The 17,064-nt window shown below is 36.4% G+C and overlaps 1 protein-coding gene across 7 annotated transcripts in view; it reads left to right on the plus strand.

The window, feature by feature from the left end:
* tox2 (TOX high mobility group box family member 2) overlaps nucleotides 1–17,064 on the plus strand; it is a 129,716-nt gene that overhangs the window by 341 nt on the left and 112,311 nt on the right. The gene's annotated exons all lie outside the window — the stretch shown is intronic.

The following is a 17,064-nucleotide window of genomic DNA, read 5'->3' on the forward strand; positions in this document are numbered from 1 at the left end:
TGTTGCAATCATGCACATAATGTTACTAAGTGTAGGCTGAGTATGGTGAATGTGTTAGTTTTCAGTGCGCATTGTCGGATCGCGCGAAACCTCGGCATCTCCGGACCGGGCATCCCAAACTTACTTCAGCATCTCGGGAATTGTGCACTTGCACTATAGCATCACTTTAACTGCTGGCACATTCATGCAAAATTAGCTAAATGTGGCACTGCACATGAAAAGCATTATAAAGTCCAGTGAGACAGCTTGTTTCCCGAGGGAAGATGGAGATCTCCCGTCCGGCTCCTCTTATATAGGAGACATGCAGCTTTCCTTTCTTTCTGTCTGGATGTGAATTCGCTTCATAATTGCTTTGTTGATAGAACTGCATCCCTGTGTGACGTAGTTGCAATTGCACGTGTTAGAAGTAGCGAACAATTAATTAGTTCTTAGGCGTGTTATTAATTTATTACGGGGAACTCGGCTAATATTTCTAAGCAGGATTTCTACGATGATTTATGCATTTATTTGTGCTGTGAAACAAGTAGAAATACACTGTGGATAGTGCATTTAGATTTTTCAGCAAAGAACACAAGAGCATATTTTAAACCGGAAAATGTGTGCAATGCGTTGTGTTAAGTTTTATAGTTTTGCCAGTGAGCGCGTGACTAATAACGGGTCTGAATGTATAAGATAGGCTACTAGTGCTGACTGAAAACAGCATGTGCACTAGCATTCAGCGTCAGGCTGACTAGGACACGATTTTAGCAGTCGGTTAAAGATGCACTTTACACCCCGATCCTCATTTGTCTACGGATTATACGTCACTCCAGTTATCTGTCATAGCGTGAATTAAGAATAATTAAAATAAATTTTGATCCCTTATTGCTTTGTGAGTTTTGATGGTAGGCTATGTGCGTAATGCAGCCGTTTAGGCTATAATATAGAATTAAGTTTTAGTTTATGATACTTTTTTTTCTGTTGTATTTGCCGATGTTTTGTTTAATTGGGTTCATTGTGTTACTGGGAAGTTCTCATAACTGTGTAGTCTTTATCTTTCGTGATCTTGTTATGCAAACTGTCAAATTCATATTCTGTTTACTTAGAACTGAATCGACGTATTTAAGCGCTGGCTTTAGTCACGTGTCAATCAAGCAATAGCGATAACATCTGAAACTTAAGCGGCCGTTGTTAAACCCTACCAAATCTGATCTAGAATGGCGATATTGGTGAATATTTCCTGTAATTTTTCAATAAACAGACTAAACATGAATTTGCACATTATAGTATACAGGAACCAATCAGCTGTGTGAATTATTGATCCTCAGTCAGCGGCTCAGTAACATCTTTCGTTTTACCGCCACTATTTTTCTTCCAAATGTTGAGAAGTAGTTATCGCAGACTGTGATGGCGCGTTTTAACGGTCATCAGCATCGTAAATCTTGCAAAGTTTTTTATTCTTTCATTTTTTTTAAATGGATGTAAATCACTATACTTTCTATTACATTAGGCCTACCTTTGCATCAAATGACATACAAGTAATGCTGCTGTGAGGGTGTTTCTAATGCAGCAAATTTACATCTTTCTCTCTTCTGACTGCCAATCTCTCTATTTTTCCTCTTTGTGAAAGCCGTGAAAACACTATTGTGGAGTTTTTCTTTTGCTATTTGAGTAAATGGAAACATACAAATATATTTAATGTCATCTCTCATTTACCGCTTTAGGAGTTTTTCCCAACTATGATGACTTCCACTTCTGAGAAACACAGAAATGTGAAAAGGGTCAATTTCTTCTTAGTTATATATATAAATCAATGTTATATTCATGTTTTGATAAAAATATTATGTGGTATATGAATCACGTTGGCTATATAATGGTAGAAACAGAGGCTTTTACCTATTGTTATTTAATAACCACTCTGTTTAGAAGCATTTCAGATTTTTTTTTGTTAAAAGACAGCCTGTGATGGAGCTTTTAAATTCAGCCATCTTGACAGAGCGTAACTCATAATTTGCTGATGGCTGTTTATAGTAGGGTGTCACAGAGTTAAGCTTGTGGCTCTAAGCATATGGAAAAGATCAGCCGGCGAATGGAGAACAGAGTAATCCAAGCCAACTCCATACGTTGAAAAATGATCCTGTGCAAGTGGACATTATGAAACAAAATTTTAGGGGGAAAGCCTGCTCTCCCCACCACAATGGCCCTCTTTATGTGCTCCAGCTTTAATAATGCAATATTCTCCAACATTCTTGAGAGGCCCCAATTGAAGGTCATGTATGGAGGGCTTGCATTAATATGTAACGTTTGAGAGTTTGCGTGAAGTGGTTTACAGTGTTGTCGCATGAACCGGAAACAGTTCTGAAAAACTAGGCCATCCATGATAAGTGATTATCATTTCCTGTCGCTAACACACAAACATGCTACATGCTGCATTCCTGAACCACACTTGAGCTTTTTCATACTTGTATGTGAAGTATGAAACCGTCAGTCGTAGAACAGTGCATGTACTGTATGTGAAACCAAAACCAGAATAAACTGGATGAGATTTTTAGCAAGGGATACGCAGAATTCACAAGTGAATAAATCTAAATATTATTTTCATTTATTATTTAATTTGTACCCAGTTTTTAGCCTTTGATATAAAAAGTCAGGATTTCAGTTGCCTATATTTATATACATTGAGTTATGACAGTTATGACTCCAACATTTTAGATACCAATGAAAATTCACAATTTTCAGGTACAGAAATTTAATAAAGTAATCAAATGCAAAATAACACTGTATTAATTAATCATAGATTAATCCTTATTAAAGTTATTCAGTCAAGAGCAGTGAGTGATTTGTCTTTGTCTTTTGTTGTTTTGACTAAGATTAAGGACACAGATGACAGCTGTTGTCAATATAAGAGATAATGCACTGATCCAATAGACTGATACACTTGCATTTTCTTTCTCAACTGTTTATGTTCACTTAAGACATAACTTACAATGTTTACAAGGATACAATGTGGGCATTCTCAAGCGCTAGAAGACGAGAAAGAGAGTTAAAGTCAGTATTCGTGTGCTGTATAAGATGCAGATTTCGGATGTTTGCGCACAGAAAACACAGCGAATAACAAATCAAGTTCCCTTTTGCATCTTCTAGCGCTTGAATGTTTCAATTGTTCAGGCTTAAACTTTGGTGACGATGCAGTGCTGGCCCATCAACTGTCCCGAGTGTCGTTCACATTTGTTTACTTTCTTTTCCTCACAACATTGCATTTCTAGAATTAAAAATATTACCAGTTGACGATTGACACCTTTCATATATTCGCCAAAACCGATTTTAACTCACATTTGGCACTTGTTGAGTGTTAATTTGAGGCCCTTAAGGCCCATTTTAGTCAAATTTGCTGCATTGACCAACAGAAAGCTGCTTTTGTGTGAGCTGTGCTTATACATCACTACAATATTGACATTTCAACAAAATGTTCTCAATTTAAGACCAAAAAAACAAAAATGACTCTTGCAACTTTAAAGTGGATTTCTGTTGATTTGTTTTCATGCTATTTAGAACATCTTATAAAGTTTTAAGCATTTCAGAAAACTAATACAGTCCTCATGCATATAGTTTGCAATCAGTTACACCTCAGAATAGGGAAGCAACTTTACAGCCATAACAACCAGGCAATCGATAACACATTAACCAATGTCATCATTTGCCCTGCAACAAACCTGCCAGATCCATACTTCCAATGCAAACACGCCCGGCGCTGCTAGTAACTGCTATGCTAGTATTTACTCAAGTGCCCATTGGTCCAGTGGTGCACAGTCTAGTTTTGAGATATTATGCATGTAAAAGTGCAAGATTTTGGGTTGAACATCTTTTCTGGTGTCTTGATGCTGAAGTTTCAGTTGAGCTGTGACTCATTCTCACTTTGAGCAGACTGACTTTCTATCTCTCGTTTTCATGAGTGGGTGTATTGTTTGTTAAGCATACGCTCTGTGAATTCCTCCTCTAAAGGCCATCTCTTCATAAATGCATGTTTCACCCAGAGAATATTTGTCGAATGCATTATGTCTTGTGCATCGCCCCGGGCTTATTCGCTGCGTTTAAAATTGAAGTTGGATAGGTTAAGAGAAGATGGACCACTTCCCCCTCTTCACCGGTGTTACTGTATTAATGCAGACAGAGATAGAGGCAGACCACAGTGTGTTAGAGACAACCCAACTACTTTTAACTCTTAGATCATCAAGTATATTCATAGCGCTCACTTGTGTTGCCATGTCAAGAGAGTTTGATCCTCAACATATCAATATAAGTCCATAAGAAATCCAAGTCGATCCTATTTACTGTCTGTCTTAATGCATGTTTCTGGTTTTATTGTGATTGATTCATCAGTGTGTGTTTTTCAAAAGAATACTGATTGTCTTTATAGTCTTTCATCAATTTGCTCCGCCTTTGAAATAACATTGCCATCCAATCAGTCTCATTGAATATCTTGTTGCATTTATAAATAAGTCAGATTACAGAAGGAAAATAGGTTGCAAATGTTAACTTGGCAATTCATAAAGCAGACGTCCAGAAGAATACGAGTGCAACATGGCAATCTTTGCAGCCGTTTCTTTTGCAGTGAGTTTTGGTGAAGTTTGACTTTCAATTTCAATTGTACGTCCAAGTGTCAGCCGTCAAAAGAAAAGGCATCTCAGATGTTAAGCGGCAGCCAAAAAAAAAGCGTTATCGCTCCTGAATCAGATCCCTGTAAGTGGGTGGCAGTGGCACATAACCAGCGGTGTGACGGCAGAAAACCTTGATTCATTTAAAGCGAGTCTGAGCCTTAACTTATTATTTAGCTCGTTCAAAGAGTCTGTCTCTCTCTGTCTTGCTCTTTGAGCTTGTTCTTCGCTGCTTTAACCATCTAAAAATAACTCGTAGGCCTAGCAATTACTGGAAACGGGTGCAGAGTGGCGCATCTACGAGTGCAACTGTCTTTAGCTTAAATAATACTTTAACCGAAATGCATCAGTGCAGTAAATGCAGTGGAAATAAGAGATTTTCTTTGTGCATGCCGCGCTCATAAATTATACTTTTTTTTGTGCATGAATCGTTGCATATGGTGTATCTAAATATGCATTTCATGTGTGATTTACGTGGGAAGGGTGTGCTGTTCTTACACTGATTCAGCGTTTTAATCCCAATCAAGATTAAATGTACACATGTTGAATCAGTGCAACAGCAGCACACCTGGGAAACAGATATGTTTTCTTTATATGTTTATTTAATGTTGTATAACCTCAAATCAATCAATCTTGCTCGCATTAAGACCAGAGAAAACAACAAGTGAATGAAAAACTAAAAAGATCCTATCGGTTTGCATGAAGCAATTACCTTTTTCTGTATATGACAGTTGTCCTCTTTCCTCGACAGTCGACACTATAATGGAGATGTGAGATAAAATGAGTCGTCAGGCCAGCTGATCTGCCTTCTTTACACGGGAAGTTAATTATGTGGAAAGAGGCGATCCAGAACTAACAGAAGCTGCGTTGAGACAGTCGTTGTTCAGCTCTTATTTTCATCCATCAGGTGTTTCTGATCCTGATTTGTGTGTGTAATGTGAACACGTTCATTAGTTAACATGAACTAAGAATGAACAATACTTCTTCAGCATTTATTAATCTTAGTTAATATTCATTTCAACATTTACTAATGCATTATTAAAATCAAAGGTTGTGTTTGTTAACGTTAGTTAATGCACTGTGAATTAACATGAACAAACAATGAACAGCTGGATTTTTATTAACTAACATTAACAAAGATGAATAAATACTGTAACAAATGTATTGTCATGGTTAGTGCATGTTAGTTAATACATTAACTAATGTTAACTAATGAACCTTATTGTGAGGTGTCACCAATAGAACAGAATGCATTGCTATAGTGTGGTCCAAATGTATGGCGGCACATTTAAAACGAGCTTTTTTTTTTATCTCAACCTGATCAAATTCTCAAAATCATGTTCCTTTTTTTCCTTTCCAGTGCTTTTCAGCACACTTGTGTGTGTAGGTCAAGGCGTTTATACGAAAAAAGATTCATTGTTAAACCTACATTGTGCTTTGCAATGATTAAAGCAGGTTCTGTATGGAGTTATGTTGGCGAGAGTAAGCCACACCTGTGTTGTAGAAGCCTTCGCACCGAGACTCTTCACGACCTGCTGTGCTCATGTATTACTGACGTGTGGTGTGAAAACGTCTGTGCACATTCTGTGGTGAGCGAGACCTTTTCAGAACTATTCAATGCTTTGCTTTATGAGTCAGAACCACAAAACTGTGTTACAAAACTCCAATACTTGTGTGAAATACAGTGGAGACCCATAGACAATGGAAACTAATGTGGAAATAAGTTTGCATTGCATTTTTTTGTATCTTATTTTCTGTCATCAACTGTAATTTCACACACACATTTTTACTATATATATATATATTACATATATTACTAAATATTACTATATATTACTATATATATATTAAAATGTAAAAATGTGTGTGTGAAATTACAGTTGTACACATATATATATATATATATATATATATATATATATATATATATATATATATATATATTTTATTAACTTTAATGCAACATTTTGAATTAAAAATACAGATTTTTCTTGTAAAACCTACTCCAATAATCTGTTTTATTGTTTTATTTACGACTTAGATACTGTGTTTGATCATATACAATTATCATGTATATGTGTATATATGTATCATGTATATGTATATGTGTTTTATATATATATATATATATATATTAGATTAGATTATTGGAGTAAGATTTGCAAGAAAATACCATTTTAGTCTTTTTATTTCTATTTACTATTTCAAATTTAATTTAATGTGTTTCTTTGTAATTCTTTGTAAAAATGTACTAGTAATTTCTGAGTGAAAATTGTTTCAAAGTAAATCCTACACCTATTTGTTTTTCTTATATAGCATATATAGCATTATATTGCTCTCTAGATCGGTATCAGAATCTCACCTCTGAAAAACCTGTTTTGTTCGACTGCTAGCCCTCAGTTATATAGTGGTTTCCACGCCGTGGGACGTTAATAATCACTGTACATTAGTTTTAGCTGACAGTAAAACAGCAGAACACTTCAGGTGACCGCCGTGCAGAAATTACCTAGCATTTTTTTTTTTGCGCTGTATCCTATAAAAGCGTCTGCAGCCCAGTCACACACTCGGGCAGTAATGCAGTAAATGTAGCTGGCGTTTTGTGAAGCGCTGTCAGTCGCTGTGGGGGTGCAGGCGCAGCAGAGCACTAATTGGCCTTGGCAGAGAGAGAGAGAGAGAGAGAGAGAGAGAGAGAGAGAGAACGCTGAATGTCTGCTGGCTTCATGGTGAATAGCAACTGATTCAGTAATGCAGCCGGTAAATAATCACGATGCCTGTCCTCGGGGGAATGAGAACTGCACAGACTTCTGGGACACTCGCTGATACGGCCAGCGTCACCGAGGCCGAGTTCAGTCCCTGCTGGATGATGTGAATCTAGAGACGTGTGATCATCCTCCCTTCAGGTGAACGGGAGTTTGTCTCGGGGTTCTTCTGCTGCTGTGGTTTTGGTGATTCAGAAAGTACTTTCTAAGAGCATTTTTCGGGGATGATTTATCAGTGCATGTTATTATAAAAGGAGAAAAAATGCCTTCATAATCTTTCATCAAAATGCAATAACTTGCTTTGCCTCTTAAACGACTTTCCATTTCAGCTGACGTCGCCAATCCTGTTCTTTTCCACCCAGTTCAACCACTGTCTTTATTCTGGCGATGATACGCCCACTTTTCACCATCCAATCGATTCCCAATGGAGAGAATTCAGTCTTGTTCAGTTTCACTCAGAAATACGGCATGCTGAGAATTACATTTTTCATGTTGACTTTAAATTAGAGCATTTCGATTTTTTTTTCCAGTTGAGAATAATTGTGAGAAAATTGTGTAGGCGTTATATTATTTGAGCTTTATGCTGTAGATTAATTGCACACTTTTTTTGGGGGGACCAAACTGTTGAACTGTGTACATAAAGATTAAACCAACTGAGCATTTGCATTTAACTAAATGGTTAAAGTACCAGTGGCTTTCTGTCTCATTTGATAACAGTAGTTAATGCATTAACTAACATGAACGATATATTCTTACAGCATTTATTAACCTGACTTGACATTAGTTATTAAACATGTTCAGGTTAGTTCAAAGTGCATTAGCTATATAAAACTTTGGATTTTAATAAAAAAAATGTAGTAAACGTTGAGATTAACATGAACTAAGATTAATAAATGCTGTAGAAGTTTTGTTCATTGTTAGTTCATGTTAACTTAACGAACGTTAACAAATAAAATCTTATGGTAAAGTGTTAACAAAGATTTTATTCCAACAGTTCTAATAAAACTAACGTAAAGTTAGAGAAAAGAAAAATGTAAATAAATGCACGCAAATAAAAGTGATGTCGATTATCAGTCAAATCGATTAATCACATTTAACATAAAAGTTTGTTTATATAATATTGTGTATATATACAGTATACACATACGCACGCACACACACACACACACACACACATATATGAATAAATATATAAATAAATAAATATATAAATATAATAATACACACACACATATATTATGTAAACACAAACTTAGATGCGATTAATCGCGATTAATCGATTTGATTGACAGCACCAGTTCTAATAGACTCTTAAAGGGTTCCGTGAGCCACTTCATTTATAGAACCTTTTAGAGGTTCCATTATGGCATCATTTAGTTTTAATTAATTAATTATTTAATTTAATTAAATTTTATGAATGAAACAGCTTTATCACTGGAATAACCCATTAAATATAAAATAATTATCCAATCATTTAAGACATTTCTCCTTATATGGAACCTTTTTTGGCTTTTAAAATTGGTCAAGAGCTCTATATAATGGTTAGTAGAACACGTCAATTAATCTGGATTAAAATTTACTGGCCATTTTAAAAGCAGTGGCGTTGTCGTAATACGACCTCACAATGAACCGACGAAAAATATCGGTTCATTCATTCATGGGAGCATTTAGTTTTAATTACCACATTTTTTATTTTAATTACATTTTATGAATGAAACGTACTTTGTCACTGGAACAAAATGTAAATAACCCGTTAAACATGAAAGAATGACCCAAAAATGTAAGACATTTCTCATTTATATGGAGACTTTTTGGCTTTTTTAAAATTGGGTCAAGAACCCAAGAGTTCTATAGAACACATCAATTAATCTGCATTAGAATTAACAGGCCATTTTAAAAGCAGTGGCGTTGTCGTAATATGACCTCACAATGAACCGACGAAAAATACGACCAAACTGGAAGACATTAATTCAGATCCCCCACAGGGCTTCAGGGCACTTTGATCAGAACCTGTCAGTGCTTGATGTGGGGCATGTGTTTCCGACCCGTCAGCGCCTTACAGGAACAGTGGTACGCTGTGGCGCACGGGTCCACCCGAGAACCCCCTCTCAGGATGTGGTGTAGCTGCACCCCCAAAACATGTGCTCATATACAGTCAAACCAGAATATATTCAGACACATATATTCTCACATTATCACAGTTCATTCACTATAGAAAATATGAGCAGAACTCAGTTGATATTTGACTGGTTTTGTCCGTCCTTCTGTTAGACTGTCTCACACATGAATTATGTTGAATATCTGTCAGCTGTTAAATTTAACTACACAATTAGATAATACCAGTTTAGCTCAACCAATCACCAAGCAATGCTTCATTTTGTTCAGTCTGTGTTTAAAAAGAGCATTAGCAATTAAAGAAAAAACACTTCAGCAAAACATGATCAGATCAAAGTGTCGGAGTAATATTTGGTCCCAAATGTCATAGTCACTGTATGAAGAATTATTGGGTATAATATGTCACAATTTACTTTATTTTGCTCTCCTCACTTACATTAATGAACTATAGTGTCCTGCACACACTAGTAAAAACATATCAAAAATGATATCTCTGAATAGTTTTTTGGTTTGACTCGCGTGTTCATTCATGCGCTGTTTTACAGGACTGGAGATGCATTATTTCTCAGCCGACCATAATTGTCAGTCAGCGGTTTGGAGACGCAAAAATGAGTCCCGCCGCCAGATGTTCCACACTCTGATCGTCACTATGAAAGACAGAAGTTTATTGTTCTAGTGCACTCGGCGTGGTTCAGGACTCAAAGCCGACGGATGTCGCTCAGAATAAGAGAACAAGAGCCTTGCTGTTTAACTCTTAACGTGCTGTACGGTACAGATGCATGTTAAATTAAACCGCGCCGATTGTTTTATCGTAAAATGTTATAAAATGGCTGCTTGTGCACGTTTAAAATAGGAAATATCTTTGTGGCAGCTGAACCTAAACCAAACAGGATGGCATCGCAGAATTCGCAGAGTTTCTTTGTCACCCACGTGTGTGTGGTTTTCAGTTTGTCTCTTTTTGGTCAGGAAGTGTTTTAACCCCTGATGCACATGTGAGCGCAGACAATTTTGGATTTCGTTTGTGCGATGATTTCCGAGCTGAATCGGGTCTGAACGGTGCATTTATTTTGCTGTTGTTTCTGTCGGTCAGATACAGTTGATTTCCTGCATGAACCCAATCCGGATGTTATTGACATCAGACGCCGGTTTGAGGCAGATCCGGCTGATTTTCTTTTCTTGTTTTATGTCAGTAAACGTGACCTTTATGCAAAGATCGTGTGCATGATCAAAGGGTTTCGAGCTGGCACTTCTTTAGGTGAAAATGCAGCATATATCGCTATTGATTTCACCCTTTAGGACTTGATTGCATGGTGAAACGTGTTTGTATGTTGCATTTCGCTGATGTCAGGAAAGTCATTTTGATGATTTTGTTTTTGGAATATCAAGCACTACTAAAATGCATTCGTATTTAGGCCAGGAACATGTATTCAAAAAGTAAACCAAAGGTCTGTTTTTGTCTCTAACTCGAGCGTTTCTCAATGACTAACTAGTGTTGTTTCTTTGGAGGTGTTCTGCCGTCCTGCTGTGGGGGTTTTTAAAGGAAGTGTTACATAAATACAATGAAAGCACTCACTGATTATTTTTAGCGGACTCGGCTTCGGCTTCATTGTGGACCTGTCACCTCGCTCATCTGCGGCTTTCTACAGAGAGACCCACAGAAAAAAGTTTTAGTGAAAGCATTCGAGCTCATCTTACTAAAAGCACTTCGTCCGGCTTGCAAGGCGTTGCTGGAAATGAGTTATGAAAGCATAAGGCACTTGCTAAATCTGCAGGATTATATTGCGGCATTGATAATGAGGGTCCAATAGATGTGAACAGTGCAAAAAAACAATTCTAATAACGTGAAATCTTGTAGTTGTGAGGAAGGTAAAGTCAAAACTACCTCGAAATGCCATTCACAAATTTCTGAGCCAAAAATAAAAAATAAAATGGGTATTCTGATCAAAATAGATCTGAATATTGGCTTGCAAAAATAGCACCATGCAACTGCAAATGTACATGTTTTTTTTGTGTGTGTCAAATATGGAATAATATGCACTGATGAATCATTCAGAATAAAATGAATGCATATAAATGAAGTATAAGAGGTAAATGTTGAGTATGCATGGCGTTTGCATCTTGACGGTGTGATATTCTCATTAAGCATCGGCGAGGGCCGAGGAAGAGCGCGGGCGCGGGGGCCGGCCTGCAGAAACACATTTCGTGGGAGTTTTTTATGAGCTGTAAACGCAGGAAACTTTGACAAGGCCTGGAAGTTGCTGATATTGTTTCGACTCTGATTATGTGCCGGTTTGACAGGCCGACGGGTCCACCTGAGTCTGAGCTGAAGAGAAGCTAAAGCGAATCGCTAACGGAGAAAATAACACAGAAGTTGCAGGATGAACTCAGCTGTGACCAACTACCTTTTCCCTGTGGGATTTGAGGCAGAGAGTCACTAGTGTTTGTTTATGTGTGTCTTCACGTATTACATTCAGCCTCATGACTTTGTGAATCCCACCAATTACATGTCAAGGTCATATTCCCAAGACACACACACAAATAATAATATTGAAGCATTACTGTAGCATTATATATATATATATATATATATATATATAGTATCAAATAATTTATTTTAATTAATATAAGAATTATATAAAAATATTATATAACATATAATATCTTATACAATTATTATATGGATTATTATATATATATTATTGATTAAAATGTATTATTATTTATATATAAAAATAAAAATACATACATTTTTATTATATACATACGTCATTTTGGTATTTGTAGTAGTATTTATAATATAAATGTATTTATTTCATTTTCATTTTAAAATATTAATAGTAATATATTTTAATCATTATATATATAATTATTTTATAAATGATACAAATAGTAACATATTTAACTTAATATAATAATTATATAATAATATTATTATATTAAATATATATAAATATATGTCATTTTAATATTTGTTGTGGTATTTATATGATAATATAAATGTATGTATTCATATATACTATGTATATACAGTATATTATTATTACATTAAAATATTTAATTATATATATATATATATGTATATTAAATGTATTTATTATTTAATTATATATATACAGTACACATAAAGTATATATATATATATATATATATATATACATATATATATTACATATACATACTAATTACATATATTGCCTGTGATTAGCTACTTGCTCTTGCTAGTCATCTTCTATAAGCAGAATGCAATCACTTATTCCTCTTTATTGATTTTAGTGTGAAATATGACCTGCGTATGAGCAGATACGAGTGCAGATGTTGTGTGTGTTTCTGCTCCACACATGATGACTCTAAGAACTGAATGTAAAAGACAGTTGATTCCGTTTAACGAGAGAACATGAGATAAACACGGCGTCTGCGCTGGAATGCAGAGAGAGAGAGAGAGAGAGACAGAGAGAGAGAGAGAGAGAGAGAGAGAGAGAGAGAGAGAGAGAGAGAGAGAGAGAGAGAGAGAGAGAGAGAGAGAGAGAGACTGGGCAAACACAAGCAGTGTCTCAGTGTCCTGTGGCGTGTCCTGAGCAAACACTGCTGGAGTCGATCACGACACCTGAGGGACACGGAGAGCCTCAAGAAATCAAAACTGACAAGTTTAGTTTTTTATGTTTAATATTGCAGTTTTTTTTCTAAATGATTTATCTGTGCACATCATTATTGTGTTAATAATCTTGAATCAGAGTAACTTCCTCTTCTCTTCTCTGATGATGAGGGCGGGGCAACCTGTCACTCACATGAGATCAGCCAATAGCAAACCACAACCATCCAATCAATTCCTCACAGACAAAATCAAGCCCCGCCCACATTTGTTCTTGTTCCAGAAGCGTTTTAATCAGATATACGGCACTATAGGGAAGAAAAGAAGAGCGCAACTTTTTATTTGATTTTTTATGACAGTTTAAATTGGAAATTACATTTTCATTGCTCAAAAAGTGAATAAATGGATTATAACTACTGCATAACTATTATTTATTACCATAAAATCCCATAAAAATACAAAATCTTAAATAAACTTTTGGTTATTTTTGACTGACATGCGAACAGTACCAGAGGGTTAGATGTGGCTCTGATTTTCTATCAATTTTAGAGTTTTGTAAATATATATTTTGGTTCACAGTAAACTTTTTTACACTTAAATTTAATTAAGTTCCTTCATTCCTGCAGTAATCGGCTAAGTGTGAGACCAGTCTTAGATCTGTGTTTCAAAGCATTCATGAACTATACTACCATGTCAGTTCACGTCTATGCTCAATAAATTTCGTTCAACAATCAACAATATCAGAGTTATGAAATTCGCAATGAAACTCCTCCAGCATCTCTCATACTCGTCTGTGTGTTGCACTGTCAGAACCGGAAGCTTCGACCTGTGTCGTACAGTCATATGAATAGAAACACAGTGTAATTAACATGCAGACGTGAGCGTGTTGTTTAGTTGAGTGTGTTTTTCCTCTCGACCTGTGACTGTCTCTATTCACCCGTGTCCAACTCTTATCACATGCTTTTATTCAGGTCCATCTGCTCTTGATCATTTCATATCTAAACCAGGGTTGAACGCCTTTCGAGTGGCTTCAAGGCCTTGAAAGAAAAATCACAAATGAGACTTTTAATAATTGTTTTTCCTACTAAGCAATTTGACTCAATTGAGAGCAAGTGGAGACTTGGTTAAAGGGATAATTCACCCCATAATAAAGATAAAAATAAATTCATCATTTACTCCCCCTCATGTCGTTACGAACTTGTATGACTTTCTTTCTTCTGCTAAAGACATAAGAAGATATTTTGAAGGACGTGGGAACCAAATAACATTGGAGGCCATTGACTTCCATTGCATGGACAAACAATCAAACAACGAAAACCACAGACATTTCATATCTGACAGGTTTGGAATGATTAAATGATGACAGAATGTTAATATTTGGGTGAAACATCCCTCAAAATTCTACATTAAATTAAAAAGGATTCTGTTTATTTAATATATATAGGCTATATATACCACAATGTCATCATACATATTTATATTAATATAAATTATGTAGAATTTTAAATTTTGGGTGAAATGTCCCTTTAAATTCTACATGAAATTAAAATATCTATTTAATACCTTTCTTTGGGTTTATTTTGCGCATTTATATCGAATTTCTTCAATAAAATGTGCCAAATCTCCTCAACAACTTTCCTTCTCAGCTGATGTCACAAGTCCCGCCCCTCAAATCACATGACTCCTTTCTGGTATGTAACGCCCACTTTTCCCGATCCAATCAATTCTCGTTAAATATCCAGTTTCACTCTGAAATGCATCGAATTACGTACGAAACGCGTCTTCTAATGTCTCCAGAGTTTCAGAAGAGTGTTTAGAAGTGTGCGCGGGTCTGTCGATCTCAGTCTGAGCTCAATACTGCACTCGCAAATAACATTTCACGTTTGTTTCTTTGAAGTTATTTGTGAATTTTACAAGCAAATTCTGAGCAAATTTTAGGAGAAGCTTCTGAGACGAAGTTGAGAATATGAGCGTGAAACGGTCCCGCGGGATGTGTGCGTGAACTGATGAGGAATGTTTTGTGTTGTTGTAGTTGGGATAATGTACGATCCCAGAGCAAACAGTGAGTTCTTCATTCCAGCTCCTAATCTTTGACACAAAGACACTGGAATCTGGCCTCTCTCTCTCTCTCTCTCTCTCTCTCTCTCTCTCTCTCTCTCTCTCTCTCTCTCTCTCTCTCTCTCTCTCTCTCTCTCTCTCTCTCTCTCTCTCTCTCTCTCTCCCTCTCTCTCTGTCTCTCTCTCTCTCTCTCTCTCTCCATCTCTCTCTCTCTCTCTCTCTCTCTCTGGCCGAGTGTATGGCTGCGTGACAGATTGGAAGAGAGTGTGGGTTGCAGTTCGTAATCACATAGACCATAAAGAAAGTATGGCAGAGGAACTGACGGCTGTCTTTATCAAGCCGACTGCATGTTGGAAAAGCAATTTGGTGTCGTTTCACTCATTCGGCGGAAGGTAGGAAGCATTTAGGAAAAGGTCTGAGCCAGAGAAACGCCGCTGGAAACGCAGACATTATGGATTATAAAGATTTAATAAGAGAATAAATTGAATTAGGAACAAACAGGAGCTGGATTTGCTGTGTTTAAATATGAGCTTGTTTTGTTGCTCACCGGTTGCTCTTTCAGCGCTCAGGAGTTTTTACACACTCTAATTTCAGGAGAAATATCTAAACCGTAATGAAAATAGATAAATGAGGATATATTGTCGTGCATTAAGAGTGTAGTGCTTTAAAAGAGTGTGGGCACACTTTATCTTGGTGAATCTGAGCACTGTTTGAGACATTGTTGAGATCTGAAGCTTCTCCAGAGATCTGCTCTCCAACTCATTTCTGTCAACAAGAAACACCGAGATGTTGAAGAAGTTTGCTTTGTGAAGCTCAATGCAGTTTTCACTCATATTCCTCCTGAAATTAGAGGTATAATACAAATGGATGAATGAGAAAATAGTTGTCGTGCATTTAAAATGAATGCAGATCTTTGTGAATTTGATGAAAATATTGTAATTAATTTCGAATTTGATTGCACACTTTCTCATGCCAAATCTGAGAAACATCTATAAAAACCAAATTTCTCAGAAAAACACACAAAATTCAGATGTTAAAGTGGTTAATGAGGGTTAATGAGAAATAATACAAAATAAATAAATGAGAAAATAGCCGTGTGTAGTAAGAGTATATCACTGAGAAATATTTGACTTCATATTGGATTTAATTGCACTTTTAATCTTGGAAAAAGCACTAAATTGAGCTGAATAATAACTATAGTATTATAGAGCAAATTGAAGTAATTGATGAATTTTGCCAGAAATGTCTATTTCTGTGAAATCTGCATTGTATGAAGTGCCACAGAAATAAATGTGACTTGACGCAGAGACATTTTTGAGATCTTAAACTCTAGAAATCTTATCTAAGCCGGAAATGCAAAAGCAAAAGTGTCTATTTGCTCTTCATGTAATCTTGGAGAAACAATTGAGCTGTTGAACAGATTATCTGTGTGATTTTCTCCCCTGTGGGCCGTATGGTTTCGGGCTGGTAGATTACAGCAGCGCCGGCCTCAGGATGAAGAGCCCCGGGCCGGTGAACCAGAGTCAGTGTGTGTGTGATTTGTAATAGTTTAGTCGAGCTAATTACCTGCAGATCTGGAGGGACGCGTGTCTAGCGCTCGAGAATAACTGCAGGTTTTATATTAAACCCAGGGTTAGTTACGTCAGCAGCACTAGTTACTGTACGTTCAGGACTACAGTCGCTGTTGGACGCATGTTTGCAATTATTTGAAACAGCAGGAGTGAAAAAACCCATGAGTTTCGCAGGCGTTTTACAGTGCAGCGTTTGCTCTGACCCGTGGGGAGAACGGGAGAAACTGTTTGTTTTTGTTGGTTACGGCGGAGGGTAAACTTCAGATTATAAGTGGCAAGTTAAAATGAAGACGCAGCTGGTCTCAACCGGGTCCTCCTCGTCGTCAGGCGGATTCTGG

Source organism: Abramis brama (genome assembly GCF_963993115.1).
Source record: "Abramis brama genome assembly, chromosome: 11".
Lineage (NCBI taxonomy): Eukaryota > Metazoa > Chordata > Actinopteri > Cypriniformes > Leuciscidae > Abramis > Abramis brama.